Source organism: Macrobrachium rosenbergii, chromosome 20 (assembly GCF_040412425.1).
Source record: "Macrobrachium rosenbergii isolate ZJJX-2024 chromosome 20, ASM4041242v1, whole genome shotgun sequence".
Classification (NCBI taxonomy): domain Eukaryota; kingdom Metazoa; phylum Arthropoda; class Malacostraca; order Decapoda; family Palaemonidae; genus Macrobrachium; species Macrobrachium rosenbergii.
The window spans coordinates 21731586-21757500 of NC_089760.1; the positions used below are offsets into that span (position 1 = coordinate 21731586).

Here is a 25915-nt window from a genome sequence, read left to right on the forward strand (position 1 = left end):
TTGATTGCGCCTTTTTTACGCTCTCGCTGATTAATTGATTACCAGATCTCATTATTTCTTTCTCTTTTGCATGACTGGCCTAGTGATCACTTTTATAATATCGCTGATGAACTGATTACATGATCTCTTTATGTCTTTCTATTTTGCATGACTGTCGTAGTGATAAAGTGAACCTCTGACTTTTATTTCATGGGTCAAGGCATACCTTCGAAAAACAAGGTCAAGTGTGTGTCCTTCTCTCTCTCCCTGGCTTCTTCCCCTTCGCTTAAACATATTGTACATGAGGTCTGTGGTATGTAAGGGATACTTGCAAGAAATAAAAGAAATAAAATAAGGCCTTGAGGTAGAAAATATGAAGATATGTTGCAATTTCCCAGAGCAAGACTGTGAAAGAAATAACAATGAAATTTCGATTTTCAGGTATAAAGAAGATTCGAGCCCTTAAGCTTCTTTTCCAGACGGCGTAGTCAGTTCTATTGGTAATATGCTTTCGATTTTAGATAAGACTCCTACAAAAATCTAATCTTTAAAATCTATCTGGTTTAGTGTCCTATCACGATTTTACTTTTCAAGGTGATGCTTTAAATAAATGACTTCCTCAGGTATCTTAAAAAATATTCTTCATTTGTTTAAAACTTGTTTAGAAATAATTTGATTGTAAATCCTTGCCACGTATACTGAAAGCACATAGTATTGAACAACAGCTGCAGCGAAATTTGTATGTTCTTCCAAACATTCATCCTAATTTGCTTTCAACTGGATAAATCTGACCTAACATTTTGTAAAGAAGGAGCTTATCTAGAAGACTACAGCTCAGTACAATTTTCCATTAACCATGCGGATCAGCAAGAATGTTCTTCATGCACCACAAGTCAAGTACCAGGAGTCTTACAAATGCGACGTGAAGCAGGAAGCCAATCAAAGGAATAATAATAATCATGAAAAGGTCACTTCTACCTCAAAATAAAGGGTTTCCATCAAAACCCTTTGCCAGTTCTTGATGTCCTCCCAGTACCTGGTGATACAGAAAGAACTTTCGACTTTCTACAGATCAGAAACACTCTAATGTGGTTCACCCTTAACGAAGAACTATATTAATTTGACTGTCCTTGCGAAACTTCCATAAATCGTGTTAACTGCTTTTGACTTCTCTATGCTAATTTATCTCTCCCACTTTGTGTAACTTGGATTCCAAGAATAACATCCAACAAGCGCGAAATAATACCAAGAACCGCTAATAAGAGAATATAAACAAAAATATAAAAACAGGAAAAGACCGAATATCAAAAAATGTTCTAATATACAAAATAAAAAAAGAAATAATGATAACCCAACCCAACTCGGTGCCGACCCCAGGAATGGCAACACTACGTAAAACATCTGCCAAAATCAATTATGAAATAAGCCTTTCAAAACAGAAACAACTGGAGGCTCGTTAGACACAAGGGATTAAGCTGGAAAGAAGAAGAAGAAGAAGAAGAAGAAAACAACAAAAATGATGACGTCCAAGGTTTATCATCCATAAACACATACAAACGCGACCGTTGATGATGTCACTGGGAAGATACATACAATCTGCTCGTACTTTATCACTAATGGCAGGTACTCTATATAATTACCGTACCAAAAATAATGTACTGTACATATCAATGCATGCCTCTATTCACTCACATCATTTTGGACAGATTAATGAGGCGTACTTCCGGAAAGAAATATATCGTAAAATGTTGTCGAAACTGAAAGCCGGTTGGGAAAACGATCTCTCTTGATACCACCGTATTTTTGTGAAAATTCCAGCCGTAAACAGAGATGTACTTCAGCACATAATGGGTAACGCTGCTCACTGAACGCTAAATTGTGTTCCCCATTAATTTTTCCATTAAAGATTTTCCTCTCAATATATTCAAAATTAATCTCAATACGACATACTACAGATTCATGAGCTATTGTTTAAAATAGTCTCAGTACTTCTCGCAAAATCCTGTGTTGCCAATTTCTTTATGCAAGGCTTTTCGTTTATGCATAGGCCAGTTTTTAATCATTTACCGGATTTTACTTATTCTCTTTATTTCTCTATGAACAATGTTATTTACGTTTAGTAGCTATTCATTTATGTATTTTTGAAAATGGTGTATTGAATACTGAAGTATTCATTCAGTATAATTCGGGGAAGTTTCAGATGCTTCGTGTTTTTTTCAGTAGCATAGATGGATGCTGAAAGGGACTGCAGTGACGACTTGTATATGTACTAGTGTTCGCTAGTATTAATGTTTTGTTAGACGATATTACTACTACTAATATGTATCTATACAAGGAAATCGTTGTCCAGTGGCTAATGACGCTCGCTTAAACAGCAAAAGGTCCGAGGTTTGGTTCCTAAGTAAGATGGAATGCATAAGGGGCATTTAGTAGTATGAGCATACCCCGCTAAAATTCTAGAGCCTCTACTGATCCAGTTAATGGATTACGTAACTGTTAGTTGAGACTGCGGTGCGTCAGAACATGAATGGAGAAAGGTATGAGGCTGGCGAAATTACCACAAACGACTTGCTGTGCTAGTTGCTGTCTTCATGATACCCCGTAAGAGAACGTCGTCCGCCGGACAGGCTTATGAATTCTTGATGTTGTTATTTTAAGTTATGTTGTACCAAATTAAGTTAAGTATACATTAGTTTTACCAGACCACTGAGCTGATTAACAGCTCTCCTAGGGCTGGCCCGAAGGATTAGACTTATTTTACGTGGCTAAAAAAAGAACCAATTGGTTACTTAGCAACGGGACCTACATTAGCCGGCCGGAGATTCGAACTCGGGCCTAGCGAGTGCTAGCCCACAACTCTACCGACTCGACCAACGAGGAACTATGTTGTACCAAAAGTGTTTTGCATTTATATAAGTAAAATTCCTATCCCACACTTGAGATTTTTATAAAATTACGAGTTCTTGATGAAGGATATATTTTACTTATTGTAAACTGTGTTTTGTATGATTTCATTTTACTATGGTGTTGCAAATCATGAAAGTTTTCTGTATTTTTATCTTAGCGCGGAGGAGTGTTGTGTAATGTTGTTGCCTTCTTAACAGTTGTTTGCTTGTTGTTTAGCGTCAAAATAGCCGAAGCCACTTGGCTTTACGGGCCAGCTAAATACCTGCCTCCGTACTGTGTGTACCTGCTTTTTTTTTTTAAATAAAAAGACACCATGTAAGGGTCGTTTCTCTTCTCATGAACTTATCTAAGAAATTGAAAATTATCCTGAGAGAGACCAAGTATTTCAGCAATTCCTTTAGTCCAATGAAGACCTTTGAGGATTTTAAGATCAAGCATTCATAGTAATATGAATCCTTGTTAGGATATTTCTTTTTAGTAAGCGCTTTATGGGAGTGAATCTTTGTTGAGTAGCAGCACACATCAGTGTGCAAGGAAAGAAAAGGGCGCCACAACTTGGTATGCAACATTGCAACAGAACATACTGAGTAGGATTCCTCTGCCATCTAGAAATACCTTTCAAAGTATAAGGAATGCAATAAATGGACGTTTGTCAAATTTCCCGTTAGAGGCTGGTTAGTATTAACCATAAAATGCTGGAAATTACCAAATCAATTCTCACACTGCTCTACTGCAATATTCCGGAAATGGGAGACTACCCTTCATCCACTGAGATTTTTGATGACTGGACATTCCTAGTCATTCTGTGATGATTGCTTAATGCCCTTGACTGTGTTGCACTTGCTGGATAGGTTTCTAGAAAGTGGGGACTTGAGGAGTGACTTGATAAAGAGTATTTTTATCCTGATGGAAACTTGATTTCTGTTATAAATCTTTATAAATTCTTATATCAAATTTTACGCGTGAAAACCCTGAAAATATTGAGATGAGGTTTGGCGAAGAAATAATTGTTATCTTGTTTTCCTTTTGCGAATAAATGACGTATTTACATTTGTGAGGCTAATGATCACAGCTGTTGCAATTCCAGCTTAAAAAACCCATTCAATCAACAAGTTTGTTTTTCGATGTGCCTGTTTTCTCCGTACCCTAATCATGTCTAAATTTGATTTTCTGTTCAGCTGCCGGATGTTATTCTACAGGTATCTGAAATCCATCGTCATTAGGAACAAATAATCTCCCCCTAATTTAAATGTTTGATCTTCTCTTCACCCTTTTGTAAACATTACATTACCTCCTTTTTTAGAATGTCCACTCTCCCTAGTTCTTTAGAATTCTATTCCTGCTATCGATTCAATTCATGGACTCTCGTCTTTTGTTATTTAACAGGAATTCGTAATTTCGTGTACTATTTCTGCCTCCAATGTCTAACCTACATCTTTTTCTCCCTCTACGCAAATTTACAAACTGTAAAATAAAAATATGAAACAACTAGTCAGACAAGACCCAAACCAACAGGCAAATAAACCTTTATGTCCGCAGCCTTTTCAAATGATGTCCTGCGTCCCTTGCCGAAGAATAAATCCCAGCAGTGATTGACTCTCCACTCGACTGGCAGGTAATTAATTAAAGGGGCTTCCCTAAAACCTTCCCCTCACCCACGCCGCTTTGGTAACTTCAACCAGTCTTTTGTAAACATTATTATAAGGGACCCTTCCTCATTGAAAGAAGGGAGGACGTGCGCCAGTGTTTACAGAACAGGAGACAAACCTGGCTGTTCGTTATTTTTCCCCCATTACTCTAATGAAGGAGCCTTATTTTTAGTTCATGGGAATTATGAACTGTCTATTGTCATTCGTTTCATTATATTTAGATCTCTTTGTACGCGGGTTGGGAGGCTAATGAGGCTACACAATAGACAATACACAGGGAAATGTGAAGGTATGGAATACGACACTGAAAGACAGAATTTTGTTGAATTCTTGTAATTACTTACGGAAATTTCATGGTAAACGACACCCATTATACATACACACAAACACACACACATACACATAATTACAAACAAACACACACACATATATTTATATATATATATATATATATATATATATATATATATATATATATATATATATATATATATATATATATATATATATATATATATATATATATATATATATATATATATATACATAAACTGTACATAACGTTGTCGTTTGCCTGGTGAAGCTAAGCAGCATGTGCTCTGGTCGTTAATCAGACTGGTAACCATCGAGAAAATTCAACATTGTCATCACATAAGCCGGGAGAGTGAATACACACACACACACACACACACACACACACACACACAGATATATATATATATACACACACATATATATAGATCCAGTACGGGACTATGTGTAATGGACTTCCTTTTTATAAGATTAATGCAAAAATAATAACATGACACGGATCCAGAATAAAGAGTAAAAGGTAGCAGTAAACGCATACTGATAAGAGAACTATTCCTAATGAAAGGAGAGATTACTTAAAATGACTCCAGGAAATAAACAATGGATATTATGAAACTAAAAATAGTAATATGAAAAGTGCATGGCAAAAGAGAGAGAGAGAGAGAGAGAGAGAGAGAGAGAGAGAGAGAGAGAGAGAGAGAGAGAGAGAGAGAGGAGGAAATAAAAATTCGATAAACATGAACAGAGGAGGGAAATAAAAATTCAGTACCGTGAGATCCTGATCAAATTAATTATTTTCTGGCATACAAAAGAATGGGAAACTGAACAGAATTAATACACGCAGGGAAGGAAATTGTTAACCTGAAGACGATATTTTGGAATAGAGCGATAACGCAAAATAAATTTAGGACATTTTTTTCTTTTAAATAAGGAAATTGCGCTAAGTCGAAGACTTTCCTTTCACAACGCCTTCCTGTTAGATGAACTTTTTAACAACGTAACACCTCCTTTACAGGCCATCCATTTTTTACATTTATTGTGTGAAAATCTCCGAAGTGGACGGCCTATTTTTTTCCCCTTTTGAATCAATGCTTTTAACAACGAAATCGCCTATCTCTCCTTTCACACCCCACCGTCCCATTGCCCTCTGTACCGTAGTGCTTTTAACAACGAACCCTTATAGTCTTCCTTAATTTGGCTTCTTGGAACCTTGCAGCCCCTTTTCTTTTCTCGTGACGGGTTTTTTAACAACGAAATCGCCTCTCTCTCCTTTCACAACTGAATCGCTTAGATATTTTGAACCGAAATTGAAACTACTGCCCACCGTATGATTGCGCCATCGTGTCACCAAAATAACGCAAAATAAATTTAGGACATAATTTTTTCTTTAAATACATGTAATCAGCGAAATCGAATTATACGCTTTTAACAACGAAATCGCCTATCTCTCCTTTCACAACTGGTAGTGCCAACGAAATCGCCTATCTCTCCTTTCACAACTGCCCACCGTAGTGCTTTTTAACAACGAAATCGCCTATCTCTCCTTTCACAACTGCCCACCGTAGTGCTTTTTAACAACGAAATCGCCTCTCTCCTAAGTGAAATCAGCCGTTCAGTGAATGAGAATGGTAGTGAATAAACCAGCACTGCATTTTATGACATAGAATGAAGTTAACAATACAATGTTTTGAAAAATTATTCAGAATTGTTTTGTTTCTTAATTTTAAAACCCAAACATCCTGCACTAAACAATCGGCAAAAGGTATATAGCTATTTCTGCACTGACTGTGAAAAGTCAATCTGAATGCAAAGCAATTGTTACGAATTGACATTGTATATATAAACAACAATTAGGTAAAAATGTAGAAGCATCTAATCTAACAGCGGCAAAAACGAGTCGAGATGAATGCCGGGGAGAACTAATTATTCCACGACGAGCGACAATAAAACCTTGGTTGAAAATAGAAAATCGACCTTTTGATGATGTTCAAAGAAGTTTATTAAAAACCCACATCACCATCAAGAATATTAAAGTCAGAAATTCATTTGATGAGATACGAGGAACAGAAAACATTTCAATCCTCAATGCCAACGGAACAAAAAGATTCACCTCGAGGTTATAGCTATGAAGAAATGAAAATAAGTACGTCAAGGTCGTAAATAAACAAGTAAAAAATGCGCCGAAGTTTCTTCAGCGCAATCGAGTTTTCTGTGCAACGTATAATGCTGTATGAAACTCTCAGCCACGGCCCATGAAACTTTCAGCCACGGCCCGGTGGTGGCATGTCTTGTTGGCACCTATAGTGGTGCCAGACGCACGATCACGGCTAACTTTAACCTTAGCTAAAAGAAAAACTACTGAGGCTAGAGGGCTGCAATTTGGTATGTTTGATGATTGGAGGGTGGATGATCAACATACCAATTTGCAGCCCTCTAGCCTCAGTAGTTTTTATGATCCGAGGGCGGACAGAAAAAGTGCGGACGGACAGACAAATAGCCATCTCAATGGTTTTCTCTTCGAGAAAACTAAAACATGATAATAAAAGGAATTGTTGATTCAAAGATGTCCTTGGACCAACAATGCCAATCATGGTTGCATTATCAACCTGTCTGTCAGACGTCTTGATCGAAATACGACTTTCACCTCAGGTTAAGGTTTCAATTTCACATTGCTTGACAGGGAAGTGAACGGTGTTGAAATAACCAAAAGAATACATAAAAATATCTTGACGTCTCTGGTGGAGATTTGAATTCAGTCAAGCAGTCTATTTTAGCAAATATATATAAAAAAAACTAAGCTTTCACAGTAACCTTAAGTGAATTGAAATGACGAATGCAGACAAGTCAGGAGTATTTGTAATCTTAGATTTATTCTGTAGATAACACTAAGAATTAGATAAAAATATCAAAGTTGGTGTCAATATTAATTTAAAAAAACAAAACATAAGGAATATGCAAGTTATAAAAAAACTGTGACTTCACCAAAAAAATGTTCATGTTAGGCCAATAATCAACTCTACTGGTCCTTGCTGATATTATTAAGATTCCGTTTGGAGTAGAACATCTTTAAAGTAATTACTACAGTAAACAGAATTTTTAAATATTTACAGATATTTCACGAATTTTCAAAAAAGTTCATTAAAGTGTTTTATACTTAGTTTGTGTTTAGCATGAAGATTACAGTTGAGTTTTTCGTTCGCTCAAAATATTCATCTTCATACATTTTATCCTTATGTAAATATTACTCATTGATTCTTAAAGTAAAATATCTCTGTTGGTTATGCACGTTCTCCATCTTATTCATAGTTTATATCGTTATTTTCTCGCAATAGAAAAGAAAAAGTTTACATCGGTGAATTTATAAGCGCGTCTGTTGTTTATTTTTCCGAAAAGTAATTTTGCAACTGCTCGTTCATTTGCATGATTTCCTTCCCGTATTAAAAAAGGAACTGCTTTTCGTTCCCTGTTATGAGGTAGTTTTGCTTAAAAAGAATGTCCTGTTTTATTGCCTATACGTTATCTCATAGATTACCTTCCCTGCGAAGCGAGTGTGGGTATAAATTATGAAGAATAAATATCTTTCCAGACTCAACAAAGGCACCAAATCTGTGGCATGGTAATAAGCTTTGTTATATAAATGTCTAATTCATATTCATTCGTTTCATAAACATGGAGGTAATGAGTCCTCCTCACATTCATTTTGGTTCTTATTTATCTTCGGAAAGTTTCATGTCAGTCACCATCTTTGGTCCCGGAAGTTGTTTCCACATATTTTATGTAATGAATATTCCCACTCTCTCGTGGATCAAAAGAAGCCCCGGATAAAGGTATCAATCACTCGTTGTGCAGGCTGTAGGTTTCTGATTAATCAGTGGGACCATTCCAGCTTTCTAACCAAAACATCAAAATCGTTATTTCTCAAAAGTAAAACGATGTGTTCCTTCCGCGAAGAAAAACCTCGGTATTGTTTTCCTTTGTAACAGCTGTTGGTTTTTGTCAAGGTGTGCCACCATTCTTTCTTCTCCTGACGCACAATCTTTTCTTACCAAACAATGGTGTCTTGTGCTTCAAGATATGTTACCAGTAAAGTTCAACAAACAACACGCGTATCTGTATGTGTAAAAAAAGTGTTTACGTAACGTGACTCAAGGTTATTTACATAACTGTAGCCATTAAAATTCATAAGGATTGAATTTCACTAGGTATGTGGTTCATTAATTATGACTTGAACGCAGCGTGGTTTGCAGCTATAAAGAAAGTCTCCCCAAACATACCTTTGTTTGTCTTAGACGGGAGAATAAATCAGAACAGAATAATTTGAGTAAAACCGTAATCATCATCCACGAATACCACAACGACCGTGATGAGGGCAAATAGAAAATAATTGGTTTTATTTTGATAAAAAAAAATAATAAAATGCCACATATCTGGAAGCCAAATCTGTTTTAACACAAAACTGCGGGCAGAGTAAAATACTGCATATTATCATGGAGATCCACACTTATTTATTTTAGTTTAGGTAAGACCGTATTCTATTAAGGAATTGACTCCTTTGTTCTCTTTTAATTTGAGAGTTAATTTCATGACGTTTAGTCATGAATGCAGACAGAGAATCCTCCATATAACATCAAGGCAATCACAATGAAAACTGAATAACGCAGAAAAACAATTTTTCTCTAGTATGGAACATGATTCACTTTTACGATCACAAGGAAAGTTGCTTGAATTAACCCCAAAATAAGGTGTCCCGAGAGCATTTTCCCAAGATGTAACCAAGTACCGGGACCATTCCCTGGAAAAAGCTGGACGCCATATCTTAAAAACTGACCAAAGAATTTTCTTGAAAATAATCTCATTATGTTTCCCACACCCAAATTACAGTTAAGATACTAACCTCACCCAACCTAACCTAATGTAACCTAACCTAACCTAACCTAACCTAGGGGCATGGCAAATCAACCGGGGCTGGTCCAGTACTATTATACATCTCAGGAATTTACGTCCCGAGCCGTTGAAAGAACTGTATGAAACTCCGGAAGTAGGAAAAAGGGATTAGCTTTGTTAAGGAAAATGCCATTATTCAGTTTAACAACAACGCCAGAGAAATTTTAGCTGCCATAAAACCTACGAAGCATAAGAAATAAAATGCCATACATTCACCAGACGTAAAACAACTTTAACAATCAGTATATCTAAGAAACAGATAATACAAAACGAATCTAAGGAGAAAGTCAGCTTGTCGCCTTAGGCGCTCCACCTAAATTATCTGTCCACAGAGGATTTCAGGGTTATTGACAATACACTTGATCTTGTTCTTGGAAAATAAATGACTAAACCTTAACCAGTTTGGTAAATGACAAACCACATTTGTATTCAAACCATAACCACTGTTAGAAAATAAATAACTGATTAGAAAATAAATGACAGGCAAACTAACTAAATGACAAACCATAACCACTTTTGATTAGAAAAATCAAACCAAATTTTGATTTAAATGACCGGCAAACCATAACCACTATTAGATATTAGAAAATGTGGCGGGAAACCATGATTGTGAGACAGCGAGTAACGTTAAACCACTTTTGATTATTTCAAATGACGGTAAAGTGCCGGCAAACCATAACCACTTTTGTTCTATAAGCAAACCATAACCACTTTTGATTAGAAAATAAATGACCAGCAAACCATAACCACGTTTGATTAGAAAATAAATGACCGGCAAACCATAACCACTTTTGATTAGAAAATAAATGACTTTGATTAGAAAATAAATGACGCCAAACCACTTTTGATTAGAAAATAAATAAACCATAACCACTTTTGATTAGAAAATAAATACCAGCAAAATAAATATTAGAAAATAAATGACCGGCAAACCATAACCACTTTTGATTAGAAAATAAATGACCGGCAAACCATAACCACTTTTGATTAGAAAATAAATGACCGGCAAACCATAACCACTTTTGATTAGAAAATAAATGACCGGCAAACCATAACCACTTTTGATTAGAAAATAAATGACCAGCAAACCATAACCACTTTTGATTAGAAAATAAATGACCAGCAAACCATAACCACTTTTGATTAGAAAATAAATGACCATTAGAAAATAAATGACCGAAACCATAACCACTTTTGATTAGAAAATAAATCTAACCACTTTTGATTAGAAAATAAATAACCGGCAAACCATAACCACTTTTGATTAGTAACCGGCAAACCATAACCGCTTTTGATTAGAAAATAAATGACCGGCAAACCATAACCACTTTTGATTAGTAAATAAATGACCGTACATTCTTGTACATTTACAGGAATATAAAATATGTTAGTCACCACGGAGCTCCATGTGGAAAATTAGTCTACAGTACTAGAACCGCAAATGCCCTCCGTTTATTTTCACTACAAGCGAACTGCCTAACAGAACGAGAACGCAATTCCTGATTTGATTTCACTCATGCAATTAATTCTATTGTGAAGTAGTTTCTAATTTGCGAATTGCCTAACTGAACGAGAACACGATCCCTGATTTATATCATAAATTTACTATTAACACTCCTGTGGAGTGTTTTTTTTTAGTGAGAAAAGACATTTAATTCAAAGATTATTTGAAGAAAAAAAGAGAAAGAAAATTCTATATTCCTGTGGCTGCAGAGATGAAAGAAAGTCCCTTTATCATTCAGGGAATAAGAAGCTGCCTTGTCTTCCAGAAGATGGTGCAAAATATATAAAAGGACTGACATGCTAGTTAAGAATCTTTGATGTGGGTTTATGAATGTTGTAAGGTTATCAGAGACAGCACGCGTGCTTAGTTCTCAACTCGATTATTAGACTATATGAATGTCGTAATAGCACTTGTCTTGTTTTTATTTTGGAAATCCACCACACGTCACTGATGTAATATAATGCAGATCCCATTGCACCGATACGTTATCATTGTATTATATTAATTTTTACAAAATTCTTAACGTTAAATTATAGTGGAAATTTTATTTTGCGGAATAATATCGAAATACAACAGATGTTAGTAAATTGGAGAGAGGATTACCCATTTTCTTGAGGCTACTTTTACACCCTCAGTAACTACTGTACGTTCTCACGTAGATAATGAAGAGATCAGATAGAAAAGTTTCGGTTTGTAAGATTCTGAGAAAAACGAAAAAAAAAATGCTGGTCTGCGAACTGAACTGAATTAAATTGGACTGAATCACATTAATCCGTAACGTACCGATCTATGTACCTATTTTCATCACAGCCAAAGAAAATTTGAATTCGATCCCTAAATTTGAAACGTGATCTTGAAAGATAAGTCAAGGTAGAAATATCTGGTGAAAATATCACCAGACCCAAAGGATCAACAACAATTAAATTTCCCTAAAATCACTGGAAGTGAATGACCTTTAAATTAAAATGTGACCTTGAAGAGTACGTTAAGGTTATAATAAAACATTTAAGTGAAATGATAATTGATCCCCAAAGTACTACCTACCTCCTTACCTATTTCCTCAGAATCAGAGAACGCTCAGTAAAAATGTATTTGCACCTACCTTGAACTTCTGAAGTTCCGACGATTCAGCTGCATGACCAGGAAGATCACTCCATTATTTTCACAGTCGCAACATAACTTGTATAAAACTGTGCTACTGAACCTGAAAAAATAGAAAAGGCAAGACTGTAAGAATAACCTGCATGTCTAGCAGCAAGTATGGTCTTGGAAAATCTGAATATAAAAATTATCACAATTACGAACAATGACCATTGAGCTGATCGAGGGACAGTGCCAGAGATTAATAATATCTGGCAGTTAGGTTTTTTATCCAAGTATTTAAGTTGTGAGCCAGCTGCGTTGAACCAAATCAGGGAATAACATTCAAAATGTCATAGAATAAAAAATCACAACGTTTCTACATAATATACAGGTGTGCAAAAGCCATATACGATATTCAGCATGCCAATTTTTTTATACAATTGAAGAAGAGATGGAGGTGATATGTTTCTCAAACGGTGACACGAATGACGCCTGGAATTTTAAATGCGATGCGTGTAGTTAAAGAGACACTGTCAATGAAAAGATCTGGGTTGAAGATATACAAATCTTAAGTTCTCTTATAAGTTGAAATTGGTGTTATCAAGGGTTTCACTTACCGTCTTCTCTTTGTATACTTTTCACTGCTGTCTTTGTCAGTTTTCAATTCTTTACATACCGTCGTTATAATGAAATTTCCACTTCCCCCCCAAAAAAAAAAATTCCTTTCTTCTCTATCTCAGTGATTTATAACCCTCCCCAATATTATTCATCCCCAGTAATGAGCCAATAAATCCATTTGGTGTTTTTTTTGTATTGTTAATTTTTCTCACTCGCGCCTTTTGAACCCCAAATGATTTACGACACTCTTCTTCCCATCGGCTCTCATCTTGAGGACTGTCATCGGTTTTTCTTCACACCACAGGCAGGGGGAGAGACAGAGAGGACAGAAAAAAAAAGGATGATCTTATTTCATATCTCGGCATCAATATTATGTCACTTCACAACAACGAAATCTTTTTTCTTTTGTCTTCGTTTTATTACTAGCCCTTTAAGTTTATCTCGTTTAATTTCCTATCAAATAACTTTATATTTGCCACATCATTTTCATAAATCATTGTTGGCCAAAATGATGGATACAATAAATGACAGGAAAACAAGTTTCTCTCGAAAAGTATGTCTTTTACCTAGCTCAGAGTTGTAAAATCCCAAGAGTTAACATCCACATGATAAATTATTGTGTCATCTTTCCTCATTAGACAGCCCAGGCCATTTGGGATTTATCAACTGAAGTGTCCCGTAAACGGACGATAATGTTTAGAGAGTCAATAATATTTTTTATTTTCCAGTGATTCACCAGAACGTAATATTTCGGTGTTTCGGGGAAGGCCAATATATGGCAAAACAAGTGATCACTCTAGTGTAATACAACAGACTATTAAAAAGCAAATTAAAGAATCGATGAATGAAAACACACAGTGGGCTCTCTCTTACACACACACACACACACACACAAACACATATACATACATACATATATATACACACGTATATATTATACATATATGTATATTATATAAATATATATATATATATATATATATATATATATATATATATATATATATATACAGTATGTGTGTGTAAGAGACAGACAGACAGGCAGAGAGAAAGAAAGAAATAATCTGAAAATATTATTAATATGTGTATATATATATATATATATATATATATATATATATATATATATATATATATATATATATATATATATATATATATATATGTAGTTTGTAGTTTCAGTTTGTACAGCCTCCTGAATTTTCAATGTAATTTGGATATGTTTCGTTGTGTTCCTACTTATTAGCTCATCTGGAACACTAAGAGAATATCAATGCTGTTTTTATTGTGGAATGTGGACAAATAAGTGTGACCTAAGCTCTATCAAGCGGTATTAAGCGTTTTTGGCAATAAAATGAGAGTAATTATTTTCTCATACTAATGTTTTCGAATAATAATAATAATAATAATAATAATAATAATAATAATAATAATAATAATAATAGTATATGGCTCAAAGTATCCGATGGTGCTTAGATATGAAGAACTGGGCTTTTATGTTGTTACTGGCACAGCCTCGGCTATCACCAAAATGTTTGAAGAGCATCGCACGGGCTTTTCTGTTAGATACATCATTCTGCTAATGGAAAACAACTCACTGATTACAGCGATAAAGGAGATGCCCCCGGAATGTTGACATAGGCAGACCGACGTATTTATTACTAATGGACCTGCTCTATTTCCTGAACAAGTACGCTAAACAGCAACGTGGGTTAGGTCTTCTTTCTAATTCTGTATAATTTCATTGTGTTGAGCGCCTTCGTATCCTCCAAGGTGAGTCTTTCTACATCCTAGTCTTAAGTTAAGTATATCTCAGTTTAACCAGACCACTGAGCTGATTAACAGCTCCCCTAGGACTGGCCCGAAGGATTAGATTTATTTTACGTGGCTAAGAACCAACTGGTCACCTAGCAACGGGAGCTACAGCTTACTGTGGAATCCGAACCACATTATGACGAGAAATGAATTTCTATCACCAGAAATAAATTCTTCTAATTCTTCACTGGCCGGTCGGAGAACGCTGGGCCAACAGCGTGCTAGCCGAGAGCTCTAACCACCCCTCCAATGAAGAACATCCTAGTCTTGACAGCCATTGCTCATGTAGTGGCCATGACTGCAGTTTGAAGCTAGCCGAGAGCTCCACCCACCCCGCCAATGAAGAACACCCTAGTCTTGATAGCCATTGCTCATATAGTGGCCATGACTGCAGTTTGAAGCTAGCCGAGAGCTCTACCTACCCCTCCAATGAAGAACATCCTAGTCTTCATAGCCATTGTTCATGTAGTGGCCATGACTGCAGTTTGAATCCCGCAGCATATGAGGGCTAGGTTAAATAATTCGTTTAGGATACTGAGTCTACTTGGCGTTCTAAAGCCTTAGCTTGTTTATCTTGCCTCCTACATACACACCGTAGCATTCCTTTCGATATGTTGTATCCAAACAAGGAAAGGAACCCAAGAGGGGCAAACTGTGACAGGGAGCTGTACGCTTTGTTGACACATGGCTAAAACAAATAACCAATCATCCAGGAACAAAGAGAAAACAAGCAAAGCCCCTCAGGCGTGCTGTTAACGTTCGTTCAAAAACCAGGTCACATCAGCTGTAGCTGTAGTTGGAACTCGGTAGAAAATTGGTGATGATCCCCATAATACAAGTTTATAAGCCCCCCTTGCGTCAGTAGATCGCTGGGCAATGAAAGTGTTTTAATTGGAGAGAGAGAGAGAGAGAGAGAGAGAGAGAGAGAGAGAGAGAGAGAGAGAGAGAGAGACCACGTGTTATAATGACTTATAAAGTAATATTTTTAGTGTCCCGACTGAAAACTCCTAGATTACTGGACTTTTAGTCTTAACCATGAACCAGTATCTCCATCCACTGGGGAATCAAAATAACTAAAGCGAAACTGGCCAAGCCTAACTAACGGGATTCCCTTGACTACCTTTTGAAACGGAGGTTTCTTTCTTTGCGGAGGAGGAGAAAGTAAGGAGAAAGGGGAGGTGGTGGATGAGGAGAATAGAATAGGAGAAAAGGGCTCGTGTACGAGGCAGGGAAATAGGATCTCAAGTAAATATGAAGGTGTGGCATATACCAGGGTTCGGGAGATGAAGGGTAAGGGAAACTAAAATGAGAAAACTTTGAAGGATGGAGTAAAATCTCACCTTGATAACTAATTTACATATTCCATTCTCCGGCAGATCTAATTATGGAAGCACATGACCTGGATTATTTCAACTAAATCAGATGGCAGTATTTCGGTGGGGCTACAATTGACCTGTGTCCTTAACAAAGGTTCAAGGTCAAATCTATTGTGCGAAATAGTAAAAAATAAGAATAAAAAAGGCTGAGGTTAATAATATTTAGGGTACAAAATCTTGCACAGCAAAGGTACCTGTCTTAGATATTACATCAAAATCTTAGAAAAATAAAAGGTTGAAAAACGGAGTTTTAACCTGGTTACTTTGGAGGCAACATGACTGTTAATAGTATAATAGCGACCAGAGGTCCAAAATAAAATTTTTGAACATCAAAGGACAACAGTCTTTGGAATGCATAAATTGATAGGCTCTTGGCTACCTAAAAAAAAAAAAGAGAAAAAAAATTCTTTTTGATCACTCAGCAAGATGAGGATCATGTAAATATAATCCAGAGCCTAATAATCCTAACATAGTAAATGTGAGGATTAACAACAATTTAAAATACGTCTTCTGGCCCATAGTCTGTTTCCTCAGTGAGGATAATAGTCCTCAATCCAATTTCTCTTATTCTTTCAAAATTTTAAAAGCTCTTCTGTATTTCAGTGAATCATATATATTCGCAGCATTATTATTTCCATGAGAGAAATTCAACAGACTAACCATAAACTAAGACTGCAGAAATTGGCTCTACACAAATAATCTGCTTGTTGAAATACTGCCAGTTTCCGAATAAAGTGAGGGTTCCTACAGTCGTGTGTGTAACCATTTTAAAATTCGGCCGGAATGCTTGCGTGCGTTAAATGTTTGTTGAACTGCTCAGAATTCCGTTAGCCTCGCGCCAGTGTTTATTTATCTCGTAATGCTCTCGTGCAAACAGCATCCAAACGCAAATGCTATTTTCGTTTCGACCAGAAGAGCTTCAGTTTATTTTCCCCATAAAAGATTGTTTTCGATTTTATTATTATTATTATTATTATTATTATTATTATTATTATTATTATTATTATTATTATTTGTAAAATTAGGAAAAAGACCCTCTTTAATACAGGTTTTGTTAAACAAATATGAATATTGGTCAATTGCTCGCAACCATTCCAGCGCAAGAAAAACAATTGATAAGACGAATTGAGCGTTTACTATATAAAATAAATGCTGCTGAAACTGCTATTTTGTTTAACAAAACCTGTATTATTATTATTATTATTATTATTATTATTATTATTATTATTATTATTATTATTATTATTATTTTTGTAAACGAGTCATTGGTTACAATTTATTCATTGATTTATGAATTTAAGTGGGAATTAATATTTATTTTCGTTCGTTGTGGTGTGTTATTTATAATGTCAATCATAAAATACTTTATATTTAAAAACGGGCTTAACTCAACGAACCTGAATATATAGAAAGTTCTAATGAAAACAGATCAACTGTTATATGACGTTAAGTTGTTTTGAAAAGGAAAACCGTCTTCAAATAAGTGAAAAACGAAGCACTGTCATTGCTAATGCAGCAATGACAATGAAAACTGGCGTTCTGTTTTATCGAGCAGAGCGATCCACGAGAAAGTCACTCCTTGAAAATGAAATGGAACGTGTTGTTGACTACTAATTTCAAAACTAGCGAAGAAATCGCACAGATAAAACTAATTCCAAATACGGCAAATCAAAGATGCATCACTAATCGTTCGAGCTCTCTCTCTCTCTCTCTCTCTCTCTCTCTCTCTCTCTCTCTCTCTCTCTCTCTCTCTCCATTACTATAGAAGAAAGCCTATGGTATCCTCCGGGTTGAAAAAGTTAAGTATATCTCAGTTTAACCAGACCACTGAGCTGATTAACAGCTCTCCTAGGGCTGGCCCGAAGGATTAGGCTTATTTTTACGTGGCTGAGAACCAATTGGTTATCTAGCAACGGGACCTACAGCTTATTGTGGAATCCGAACCACATTATAGCGAGAAATTAATTTCTATCACCAGAAACAAATTCCTCTTGTTCTTCACTGGCCGGTCGGAGATTCGAACTCGCGACCAATAGAGTGGTAGCTGAGAACGGAACCCGCTCACCCAGCGAGGAACTCCTCCGGGTTGAAATCGCAAGTTTTTCCCTTCGCACATTTTCCTTCACAGAGGAGTGAATTTAGTGCCGTGGGGGAAGCCCACCACGTCTGAAGAAAACGAGGATTCATGGGAAGTTATGACAACGCTTGTCCAAATAACAGAAGTAAAGAGAGCGTCAGGACTGACGTCCCTCGCGACAAAGGCGAAAAAGGACGCTCCTCTAAGCCCTGAATGCTGCTCTGCGTATGTCGCAAGAAAGTCGTCTGTAGTATGCAAGCACTCGGTAAAGAGAGGGGCCGTTGCAAAGACTCGTGTCAACATTTACGAAGTTGAACGCTGAATAACATTTCGTGCGAGTGTTTAAGGATCTGCTCTAAATTCTGTAAACCCGTTTATGGCTCGTCCTGGGGACTTCTCGTATCTTCTTGGACATGAGAGGGAATTTTACTTACATTCCAGAGTTTTATTTTATTTTTTTTTGCCATACGAGCGAAACGTAATCAATTCAGAATGAGAAGCAGCGCCAGACACGTTCTGCTGTTACATTTTTTTTACTTCTATTTCCTTACGTGGTTTTCCTGTGTACAAGTTTATGTCGAAGGCCTGAATATAACATAAAAGAGCCATCCTTCCTTCAGTTTATTATTATTATTATTATTATTATTATTATTATTATTATTATTATTATTATTATTATTATTATTATTATTATTATTATTATTACGAATCAAACATTCTTATACAAGCAATGATCAACTGATAAATAGACGTTTTCACAAAACACAACTTTGTGTTGAATTAGATAAACAAAACCAAATGACGAAGAAATAAAGACTGAAAGAAATACTTATAAGTTCATTGTTAAGTGAATATATTGTTACAAAAGACACCTTAACAAGAGATCGGAATAACATGATGCTTCGAGGTGACAAATGAAAGTCTTCTCTTAAACTTGTGCCCATCAGCATCTGTAACACTGCCAAGAAGTGTTCGGCAATTTCGCACTAGTGGGAACAAAAGACCTCTGTAAAGAAAACAAAAGACCTCTGCAAAGAAAGCAAGAGGCCTCGATAAAGAAAACAAAAGACCCCAGTTATTACTAGTCAGTGAGACATTTCGGCGCTTCAGCGAAAAATGATGCCGAAGATGTGTGAGATGAGAGGCAGTAAGAATGATAATTGAACATTCCTGCTGAAATAAGGTTTTGGACAATGGCCGAACAAGGAGACTCCCCGCGATAGTCTATATCATAATTACCGTTATTAAGGAAAAGAGGACCATCACTTGGACCAACATCTTCAGGAGAATAAAGGTCTTGGAAAGATGCTGACACTCAGAAATGGGAACGTAATTCAGCATTTTGAGCACAAAAGAGAGCACAAAAGATTTTAACCGTCTGGCATCGATTTCAGCATCCCTGTAGATATGTGTGGTCTTAAAATACAACGCTAATTTCATAACAGCCTTCAATTATACATAATGTAAATATACGTTCCTTCCTTCTCTTTATTTTTGCACAGATGATCACATCCTTTTGTAAGAGTTTGCTAGAAGAGGTCAATATCTTTTTACCTTGTTCAATAAGGGTGCGTTTAAATTATGGTAAAGTGTGTCTTATATACGATGTCGGGAAGTTACCGCGTATATATCACAAACAGGCTGAAAACAAGTCAAAACCGTAGGCGCAGAACGAACCTTCGTCAACTGCTGAATAATCGTATGAAACACCGATTATGACCACCAATGAGTCGTTGACTTTATTCAGCCTATTAATTCTTTTAAAAGTAAATAGCATGAAATAAAAAATAATTTTTCGAGGAAGAGTCATTTTCTGATATTTTACAGAGTTGTCCGTAGTAGGACTGACTAAAAATAAGCATTTTTCGTGAATTTATGAAGACTGACAATCAGCTTCATAATTTTTGATAAACGCGTTACTTTAGGATTTCTGAAAACCAAAGAGATAGTATCGTTAATTACCGCTGTCATGGAGAGGACTTTACTGCTAACATAGTAACCGAAATATGATCATGTATTCTCGGAAACCGTAGAGATTTTATAGAATTATGGCATCAATGAAAACACATTTTACAGTTAAAAAAAAAATGAATTCAAATATCCTTCAAACGTAAGACAATTAATAATATATCTAACATTCATACATATTGGTAAAAATCTATTAACAGTCATAATTCCGTGAACTGAGAATAAATTAGAAATTCATATGTTTTATTCCACTATAACATTTTCCAGATGAATTCTGGAAACCCGCACCATGCAAGTATTTCTTTTTGTAGAGACGTCTATAGGGAGCACATGTGGAAAATGTTATGATTTTGAAATTCATTACCCTAATTTAAACGATAAAGCGTTCCTGCAGGATATCAAAGGCTACAGAGACCTCGGGGTTACAGAGCACTGGGAGATTATGAAAATGTGAAGTAAATAAAGAAAATGGGGAAACCGCTGCCCAGGAAATCGCACTGAAAAAGATTAAGTCCAAGCTGAAACTCACGAAGTTTGAAAAGTTGAGAAAAACGAAATATAAAACTTGACATTTTTTTAAATCACAGCCAAGTTCAGTCAGTAAAAAACATAGAATCTATGAATATATTTATGTGGTGAAATGAGGGACAAGCTGGGTATGTCGACAGAGAAAAAAGTATGATTTGATAAGCCAAAGAATGGGTACATCATATTATCAAATATGCAAAAACGGACCGGAGGGCTTCATGTAGAAAGGGAAAGAGAAAAAGACGCTTCCAATAACATCTGAATTAATTTCGTTTACCACAAGACTTATATTTAAATTATCTCACTGAGACATGCGTCCAACGCCAAGATAATTACCGCTGTGTCAAAAAATACATCACCAAACAAAATTTAACCATAACTGCAACCAAAGAATCTTTATCTTTTATGACAATTTCTATACTTGGCTGGAAAACTACATCCCTTTCCGAAATTCATATCATTATTAACCTGAAAATAATTACGGAGAAACTCTCTACACCGGCATACAAATAACACACGCGAATTACCAGATTTGATATACTTATTTTGAATTCCACTGAAATCCCGGGAATGTAATTTCCATGAATATTAATGTATTCATATTAGATTCATTATATTCCTGAGTTTCTAATACAGTTATTCAGAATATCTAACCGGAATCCTTCTTCCTGGTCTAATTAGTCTGAATTGCCGAAATGGAAATTTATGTAAATCTGTGTCACCTTTTTTTTTTATTTAATCCGCGTCGAAATAGACAGTTATGGATAAACTTCTATTGCCACTGAGCTGGGGATATATTGCCGTATGTTTCAGTACTTGTTATGAAGGATTTTGTGCCAAAGCCTTTTTTTTTTTATTCTGGGAATATATCATAAAATCATTGTTCGTTAAATATGTTAACACTTCCTATTTATCGACATTTCCTGAATTTTGAGTTTCCAGAAAAGCCACATTTTTGTTATAATGTCTATTCCCCCTTTTATAATTTAGGGAAATGATATACATCAAATATTTCTAAATAGTTTTTCAATGCATTTCCATTTAAAATAAGTACGTTATGAAGCATGAGGATTTAATATCTTCGTCCCTTTATCCAAAGGAAGCCTTACAAATATTATCCAGTATTCTCGAAGCGTTAAGGTGTTTACAAATCTTGTGGAATATGAAAGCTTGAAGACAGAAGAAACTCTAAGTATAATTAAATATTGTGAATGATAAGGAAAATGTTACATAAGCACAGAAAATCTTATTAAGAAGACAATACTGTATCAGTGCCAATAAAGTAATAGTTCTGATAAAGTCCAGATTCCAAGGAAACTGATATTACACACACACACACACACACACACACACACACACACACGCAAATGTACAACCAGCATACTGTATCGTTTTATCTGCTAAGCCAACAACCTTGTTCCTAAGTAAGGCTGAAATCAGCAAGGGGATCCCAGGTCTCTAAAAACTGTGAGAGAGCACGAATATGACTTCCAACGAACAATAATTATAAAGCCTTTGTAGAGCAGCCTCATCAATAACTCAAGCAAGTCTCACAGAATTCAGTTTAATCAATTCTGGATTCCTATCTATTGTCAAGGTAGTTTTGAATACCACCAGTTAAATTCAGGTGCATCTGCATTACCTGCTTCTCATAAAAATACCAGCTGTCAGGAGCAAGTGTCTAAATTCAAGGTGCCGCTATAAGAGTTCATTGTTGAACGTTTTCAGCGTCACTGGAAAATCCTACAATGCTGGCGAGCACTCAGAAATTGCGTCAATCATCGTTTGTACATATCTCTTGGAAGATCAAAGAATTACATGAAATTTTGCCTCCTCAGATATAAATGCTCCTAATATCTGAGTTCTCAAAAACATTATACTTAACGGCATTACATATGATCTCTTTTCATGATTTTAACGATGTTTTATAAATACTTGTACATTTCACGAACTTTCTTTATCCCTTGCGAGAATAACATTTTTCTTACACTTTTTTGATTGTATGATGACGAATCTCTCTGAGGCATTCCTTTTATCAATTATTCGGTCAATGGTCGTTGTTCCTCCAATAATCTATCCTAGACAACATCTACTTAGAAGATAAATAATGCTCTTTCTGAGCATTTTCCTAAACAAGAAGTGGAAACTGCACGTCCCGGTATAAGGTATGATAGTTTATCTACTTTCCTAGCAAATACAATAATGATAAGCAGTCATTAACATCTCTGGAAACCTTATACTGTTAATAATTCTATATTCCTCTCATATACAATTGAGCCTTATTGTTTTTAATATACAATGAAATGATTATGATTTTACCTATTCTAAAGAACTTGCCTATTACGTAATTTTTTAAAAAGGCGGTTTTCAAACAATTTGCCGGTGACAACCGTTGTGTACCTTCCAGCATATCGTTCCTGACGCAAGCTTCAATTAGAGCGAATGCTTTTTGGACTTTCAATGAACAGCACTTGTTCTTTTGTGCGGGAATTCATTGCTCATTTCCTCGTCAACTGATGTCCCATTTTGCAGAAAATGTTTGCAATTGCAGCATTTTATCTTCTCTGATATGAAGTCTCTAATTTCAATGACAGGGAAATTGAATGGCCGCTTGCTTTTTGCTGTTAGTAGTATAGGTGTATGAGCGAGAGTGTGTGTGTGTGTGTGTGTGAGAGAGAGAGAGAGAGAGAGAGAGAGAGAGAGAGAGAGAGAGAGAGAGAGAGAGAGAGAGAGAGAGAGAGAGGCCTTACTCTTTTATTTCACAAATCGTAAATCTCATTTTTATATCATGGTTTAATAAAATAATTTTAACAGGGTACTTAGTAGAAAATAATATTCATGAAACCACTGCCTTCACTAATGTCCTTTCATAAATGTGAGATGAAAAAATCTCTAAGATTACAGTGTTTAAATTTAATTACGTCTGGCTGAAAAATATATAACGTTCATACAAGAAGAAATGATTATTGCCTCATTCCGTCCCGCAAATCATTTGATATTATTAACATATCTATGTTTGTGAAGGTAATACATATATATTGATATATATATATGTATATATGCATTTGAAGCGGCAAAAATATATATAACACAAAAAAATTTGCTTGTTCTGCCTTATATATATATATATATCCCTCATAAAATTTTGGTGTTAATGTCGCATTTAAGAACAATACAACAATGAAAAACGTACTATCATATATAAAGGGTGTGTATATAAAATTCCGTGTAAGTCTTGTATTTTATATTAGCCAAACCAGGATATAAAAAGAAATAAAAGGGGAACAGTGTTCAGGTAATTTATGTTAGTGAGATTTTATAAGATAAACTGAAATAGAAAAAATGCATGTGTCATTGAGGGGTTCATAAAAGACAAATTGCTGGTCAAGGAGCCTATAAACTTGATCCTTTAATATCAAAAGGTTTGTTTAAACTTTAAGGTAGAGAGATAAAAATGGTTATCATATTTGCCACAGTACGAGTAGTAATGTTTGAGTTTCCAAACTCCGGACACCTGTCAGGTGTTCTGATCATAATTAAGAGGTTCAAGTTTTAAAGTACTACTGTGGCTGTAATGTTTACTGTTAGTTCTATACTTATTTGGAGATAGGAAAGTCCTTCGTTGATGTCAGGAAATTATTTCATATATGTATATATATATATAAATACAGTACATATATAGATTTATATACATATATATATAATATATATATATATATATATATATATATATATATATATATATATATATATATATTTTTAAGATAAGCTGAAATATAAAAATGGATGTGTGGAGGTTCGATATATAATTTATGAAGAAACTGGTTCTTACAGTGTTCTTTACAGATGTTCATTCATAATTAAGAAGTTCAAGTACTACTGTGGCTGAGTTTACACACACACAGCTTGGGACATAGGAAAGTTGATATATATATATATATATATATATATGTCTATATATAATATCTATCTATCTATATATATATATATATATATATATATATATATATATATATATATATATATATATATATATATAAATTTGTATAAGACTGTGCATTTTACTAATTGATTTACCCCTTCGTTTCCTTAAGTTCAATCTGTGTTTTTCACTATGATTGCTCTGAAGATAATTACTATAAGAATAAACTTGACCTTGCCCTCTTTGCCTAAATCGCACGTCCGATTAAATTTCATCATTTTAATTTTCTTGGAACATACAAAACAAAGAAAGCAAATTACAGTGTTACGTGTCACGCATACAGTTTATATATGCCTCTTTTTATTTTGAAATTACTTATCATATTCAAGAATAGGAAAAGGGTGTGTTAGGTTTCAAAATCTCATGTGCGTATGTGTGTGTGAATGAGTGAGAGGGTACGAATTAAAAAAAAAGAGAGAGAGAGAGAGAGAGAGAGAGAGAGAGAGAGAGAGAGAGAGAGAGAGAGAGAGAGTCTGAGGAAAAGGTGTCTGCAAGAAATGAAAAGAAATCTCATACTGCCGCTGGTTAAAAAATTAATCCAGGCGAGAGAGCCCACTCGGAAAATCTGTGGTTCCTATAAGAAACGGGAGGTTTTCAAACGGTGTTATTTGGTGCATCGGATTCGTACGCCAACAGCCTCGTAATTCACTTGGAGGCGCAATCAGGGTCCAATCTTCTACGTCGATAAAACGTTGAACAAGGAAAGAGATTTTTGCTTTACATCCTTTTGCGTCGTCACCTATCTCGAATTTTTTTTTTTTTTATAAAATATTAACTTATGTCTTTCCAATAATATGTTTAAATCGGCTTAGCTATCGAATCTACTTGATTATTTGGATGATAGCTGGAAAAAATGTAAAGATACTTCGAAATAGACTAACGATCTTTTAATACTTTTGATAATTATTGGCGTATTCGACCACTAAGCAAATCCATTACACGTTATCGCAGTTTGAGCTCCGAGATATTTCACATTAAATGTTCCGCACGCACAAAGTTAGCTTTTATTTTAAAGCTGAAATTTATTACAGCATGGTCAAAAACGCAATATAGCAGAGATAAACACTAAAAATAATAACAAACTGAAGTTAGACAGACATAGATTTCTGTAACCAGAAATAGGGGAAAGCTATGCGAGTTTGTTCTCATCACTCAAAACTACAATAAAGGCCT

The 25915-nt window shown here is 35.2% G+C and overlaps 1 long non-coding RNA gene across 1 annotated transcript in view; it reads right to left on the bottom strand.

Annotated features, from left to right (window-relative positions):
- The window catches only part of LOC136849147 (uncharacterized), a 170512-nt gene that overhangs the window by 111757 nt on the left and 32840 nt on the right, over positions 1-25915 (bottom strand). The window contains exon 2 of the long non-coding RNA XR_010856242.1: positions 12398-12499. This is a non-coding gene — a long non-coding RNA (uncharacterized lncRNA). The remainder of the gene's footprint in view (positions 1-12397; positions 12500-25915) is intronic.